The sequence below is a fragment of the Symphalangus syndactylus genome, chromosome 3 (genome assembly GCF_028878055.3).
Source record: "Symphalangus syndactylus isolate Jambi chromosome 3, NHGRI_mSymSyn1-v2.1_pri, whole genome shotgun sequence".
Taxonomy (NCBI): domain Eukaryota; kingdom Metazoa; phylum Chordata; class Mammalia; order Primates; family Hylobatidae; genus Symphalangus; species Symphalangus syndactylus.
Window position 1 is genome coordinate 41,178,337 of NC_072425.2, and position 6,049 is coordinate 41,184,385.

The following is a 6,049-nucleotide window of genomic DNA, read 5'->3' on the forward strand; positions in this document are numbered from 1 at the left end:
TTTGGTCCTGTGACTTGCTTTAAATGAGTGAATGTTAGCAGGTATAATGCAACCAAAGGCTTGGAAGGTTCTAGCATGATTGAGGTTCTCCTCTCACAGTGGGAATAACTAGTCCAGACTAGAATGCTGGTCCTAGGAGGAGGATGATAAATATGTGGAACAGAGACATCACAAACAAGCTGCCACCAGCTGGGACTCATCAGATCATCCAAGCCCCAGTTGACCACAGAAATGTCGGCTAAATTAATGTTTCCTATATTGAACACCATTGAGATTTAATGGTTGTTACACATCATTATTTTATTAGTATTGACTGATACAGTAAGGCACTATTATTAGTTTCACTTAACAATTGAGGAAATTGGAACACCAAGAGTTAAGTAATGCACCCAAAATCACACTGAATGAAAGGAAAAGAGTTAGAATTCGAACCTAAGTAATCCAGCTCCAGTACTCATAAAGACCAGGAAGTTAGTACATCATATTTGGATTCCATTTGTCTTACTCTGTATATACAAACTTAAGAACTACAATAGCTTGGTTTATTGATTTAATTTATTTCTCTATATTTTCAAAATATTGTAACGATAAGAATTTTCCAAGGGGATGTTGACAACAAAGACTGATGTCACAGGATTAGCAGAAAGGTTAAAGATATTAATATGCTTTAATATGTAATTAGTAGTATAGTGTATTAATGCAAGTACTTCACATTATATTATTAGTATTCTAACATTAAATGTCCATCAGTAGCACACTTTCTGACTTACTGTGGCTTTATACTTTTGTTCAGTCCAAGTCCATTTTCATGCATTTTCTAATTTGTCTGCACTATCTTTATGCATTATTCATCCATACAACCATTTGAACTAGTCAATACTCCCTTCACCTACCCCCCTAAACAAGGAAAATAAAGTTTTTATTCTAATTTCCTTATAGTTTTAAGTTAATTTGGGAAAGTCTTGATTATATTAGACTTTCCCATCCAGGAAGGCAATTTTCTTCATTTACTTGTTTTACATCCTTGAAGTTTTATGCTTTTCTTCAATAAAGACTCAGTGTATATTTATAGCATTTGTTAGGTTTTTTACCTTCATTTGAGGGTCTCACTCATTGTGTTATGTCAGTCTTTACATCTGGTGTACAGAAAAGCAACTGATGTCTCTATATTTGACTTACAACTTATCTCCCTCCCATTTTGCCTGGAATAGTACCATTTGACACTTGTGGTTCTGAAATAATTATTATAGCAGCTCTTTTTATTTCTAACAAAATAATGGTTTGGATAACACATTAGTCACCCTACTTGTAATTATCATATTACTTATAGTTTAGTTCCTTGATTTTCTATTAAATAACATTTTACCTGTATCATATAATTACCTTTATCTTTAGCTATAACATATAATTTATCTTTAGCTATAACATATAATTACCTTTGTCATAGCTCACCTCTATTTCTTTTTTATCTTACTAGGTTGGGTCTGTTACTCAATTATTTTTTGTTGTTAATTTTTATTTTACATTTATTGAGCCCATCTTTATCCTTCCCCCCTGAGGCTGAGCCTTAATTTTTAAAATTTATAAAATGTAATGCTCATTTAATTTAGTTTTGTTTTTCCATGTTTGATTATAAAAACATCTAATGCTCTGAATGTTTTTGATTTCAGCTTTGACTGCATCTCCTACGTTTTGAAAGTTGTACAATCTCACTAAAAATAAATTAAAAAGCAAATTAAAACAGAGATAGTTATTTCTTATCTAACAGACTGGAAAGTATTAAAGGGATGAAAAAGGGACAGTATGGAGTAATTATCATTTGTAATCAAATATAACAAAATTTGGAAACACATATTAAAAGCTTATAACCTGAGTTGTTATTGCTGTTGTTTTTTGAGATAGAGTCTTGCTTTGTCACCCAGGCTAGAGTGAAGTGGCATGATCTCAGCTCACTGCAACCTCTGTCCCCTGGGTTCAAGCGAATTTCCTGCCTCAGCCTCCTGAGTAGCTGGGACTACAGACGTGCACCATCACACCTGGCTAGTTTCGGTATTTTTTAAGTAGAGATGAGGTTTTGGCATGTTGGCCAGCCTGGCCTTTTGACCTCAAGTGATCTGCCTGCCTTAGCCTCCCAAAGCACCTGAGTATTTTTTAAAAGAAAATAGAGAAGTATCCAAGAAATGTGAAATATATCCTAGTCTTACATATTTTATAATTGCTTTCTGCTGCCTTCTCAAAGAAAAATATATAATCACATACATATGTTCTATATGCCATAATTTGATGGAATTCTACCCCAAAGAAGATTCTAAATACTATTTATGATGCTGCTCTGGACCATTGAGTGTATTTTTGATTCTGAAAGTAGTTTCAGAAAAAACTTATTTAGAAGTTTGGCCAGAAGTATGTCAGCTCCACCAAATCATCACCTTTGTTTCATAGTCAGGATTATTCACATTTCCAACTAGAGCACCGATTTTGTAGCTGAGTCCAAAGACAAAAAATTAGTGTGAAGCAAAATGACCTTTAATCTTTTTCCTGGCAATCTCTGCTTTCAAGAAGTGGAGAGCTTGTTGTCATGATATGAAACCAGGAATGGTTTTAATTGCACAGTTTCCTTGTGAGTGTGTTTCTTTCAGAAATTTTTGTTTTTTCTTTCTTTTTTTTTTCTTTTACTTTTTTTGTTTTGTTTTGTTTTAAACAAAGGCAGAAACTAAGGCTCAGAGATTGCAAGTGACTTGAGAGAGTAAACAATGTTTAAAAATGGAAAGTTTAGTTCAATATATCTCTACATTGTATTGAAACTAAGGCCTGTGTAAAAGAGTAGAAAGTTTTTAGTTTTATTTTCTCGACTTTAAACTTTTATTGTTTCAAGGTAAGAAAACACATACTACTGAAGTTAGCAGAGGCAAATTCAGGAGTAGCTGAATAGACAGACATCCTATGGTAAATTGGAGGTCTGAAGTTCTCTTTGAGCTATGCTATCATTTTAGTATTGTAATAGTCTCATTATAACTATGTGTCCTGTCTTTAGTGATTAATAAGTAATTATTTTAAATCTGAATTCAGAAATGTCACGATAGTTTTCAAAAACACCAAATAGTGTCCAAAACACCATTGTACCCTTACCGCCCTTTAATTTCTTTGATAGATTTAGAGGTTAAAAAAAACCTTATGAAATAGTAAGTCATTTTCCTCTTTTTTTTTTTTTTGAGACGGAGTCTCTCTCTGTCGCCCACACTATGGAGTGCAGTGGCACGATCTCGGCTCACTGAAACCTCTACCTCCCTGGTTCAAGCAATTCCCCTGCCTCAGCCTCCCGAGTAGCTGGGATTACAGGTGCACGCCACCATGTCCAGCTAATTTTTTTGTATTTTTTAGTAGAGACAGGGTTTCACCATGTTGGCCAGACTGGGTGTGAACTCCTGACCTCAGGCAATGCACCTGCCTCGGCCTCCCAAAGTGCTGGGATTACAGGTGTGAGCCACCATGCCCGGCCATTTTCCTCTTTTCATAGATGAAAAAGTGTACAATAGCTTGTCTTTGGACAAACAATAAGCTATTATAAAGCAGTACTAAAATCTGGGGACCTATTCACTTAGTCCAACTTCTCGTTAAGTCACATGATTTTTATTTGTTCACATAAATTATACTAGGGGCTAACTCGACTCGGAGGTTGAGAAGTAAATTGTAAAAAGCAAGAAGTTTGGAAATACAAGAAGGAAATTTAGGTGATGAGCATCTATCACAAGCTACACATCATAAGAATATATTAAATGTATTCTCATCTGATGCTAATCACCCCCTTGTGGGCCATAATATTTTCCCAATCGAACCTCAAGAAAAATGCTTCACATTCAATCAGTCATTCAAGGTCATACAGCTCATAAATTCAGGCCTTAGTTTCCTTACAGTGTGGAGGCATATTGAACTTCACTTTCCATTTTTAGACATTGTTTACTTTCTCAAGTCCCTTGTAATCCCTGAGCTTTAGTTTTTGACTTTTTTTAAAAAAATAAACAAAACAGGAAAAAAAGGAAAAGATTATTACCTGTCTCATAAGATTTGTTGTGAGGGTGAAATTGGAGAATGAATGTGGAAGTGCTTTTAAAATGATATTGTGTTATACAAACATTAGATATCATTTATGTCCTCTTAAAGTAGTCATCATCACCAGGTTTTACCATCACATTTAGCACTGAAAGGCAGTCAAGCATTGCAGAGTTCTGTTCTGACAAGGGACAGATAACAGCAGGCTAAAACGAATTCTCCCTAATCCCCAGCCACTCATCCACAGTTGCTGTGAATTCATAATACTCCTCCGAATTTTCCACTGTAGTTCGCTAACATCAAAAGTCTGATGAACGAGTGAAGCTATTCAGCCCCAAGCAGCATTTATCTGCAGAGGTTCATATCTTTTAGCTTACTAAGTTGTAAAAACAACCTGCCAAGATGAAAGACGTAAAATACTGCCTTACGTTTATTTATAGTAGGTTATCTGATTCTGCAGAAGTACTGATTTTGTTCATCCATACTGAGAGAACACCTAGAAGCCATCATTAAGTGTGAAAGTGGGGAGTTTGCCAACTCAGGATAGGAGTTCCAGGCAGTATGCCTTTAGTCAAGGGAAAAGGCTTTAAATGTAAACATTTTGTTTTGACTGTTTTGTTGACTTCATTTAGTTTGCCATCTTAGTTTTCATATATATCTATGTGCTATAATAGTTATTTCTCAAGAATAGAAACTTTTATATTTTGCAGACAAATTTAAACATGTCTTTGAGGAAAATTCTATTGAATAAGGGAATTTTTTGGGATAGAAAGAAGTCTCACATGTTCTAAAATTTGTTTAAAATAATTTACAAGATAAAAAAATTTTTAAATACTATTAAAATTATGTATTTCTAATTCGGCAGATCCTAGCCAGGGTATTTTATGAAGCTATTAATGAATTATACTCCTGATTAATGGATAAGAAAACTGAGGCTAAGAGAGATTAGTTGTTTTCATAAAGTCACACAGCTATAAATTAACAGAGTCAGGATTCAAAGTACATATTTAGACAAGAGAGGAAAGAATTTCACATTTACCATTATTTTATGTTACCAGAGAATCTTCATTTAAATAAATTCATTGGGAATTTATTTAATTCCATATTACTAAACTCCCAGATAAAAAATTTTTATTTTTTATATCATGACCACTCAAATCTACAATTTTAGCCCTTGGAAGAAAGTGGACTAACGATGAATTTGATATTTATTCTATCTTTTCCTTGGTAGCTCAGTGTTATTGTCTTGAAAGTGAGCAGGCAGCAGTTTGATGATGCCTTTAGAATTACATGGGAAACGGAGGGTTGTTTGCTCCTACAGAAAAGTCTGCTTATTTTCCATTTTTTCTGTTATGAGTTTTCAGTGTACACTTTCCCATATTTCTATTTAGAAAATAACATGCCTCCCACTTTCATCATCAATCCCTGTTTTTCTACTTTGCTATTTGTTTAATTGTTTTCAAAGTAAGGGCAATATGCTTATAGTTGAAGATCTGTGGGTTTTCCTGGGATTACAATTCATAGGATTTAATGCAAACCAAAAATATGGAAAAAATACACACAGAGAATCAGCAAATTCTTCATACCATAAATATTGTGAAAGAAATTCTTAATTTTGGACAAGTAACATTTCAAAATATTTATGGTATGAATAATTTGCTGAATCTCTGTTTATTTTTTCCATATTTTTGTCCTTTTTTACTCCTATACAAAGCATTTTTTATGATTTTTATACTAAACATAGGATTCCAGTACAAAGATGTACTAAACTGAAATATTAGAAAACTGAGGTTCAAAGGTATCTCTCTGAACAGTTTTAAAAAAAGTGTTTTAAAGAGAAGGGAAAAGACCCTATAGTGGCTGATAAGTTTGGCTGTGTTGTCGCCCAAATCTCATCTTGAATTGTAGCTCCCATAATTCCCACGTGTTATGGGAGGGACCCAGTGAGAGACAATTGAACCATGGCAGTGGTTTCCTCCATACTGTTCTCGTGGTAATG

At 34.0% G+C, this 6,049-nt stretch overlaps 1 protein-coding gene across 1 annotated transcript in view; it reads right to left on the reverse strand.

Moving 5' to 3' along the window:
• SMC2 (structural maintenance of chromosomes 2) overlaps positions 1–6,049 on the reverse strand; it is a 436,171-nt gene that overhangs the window by 371,282 nt on the left and 58,840 nt on the right. The gene's annotated exons all lie outside the window — the stretch shown is intronic.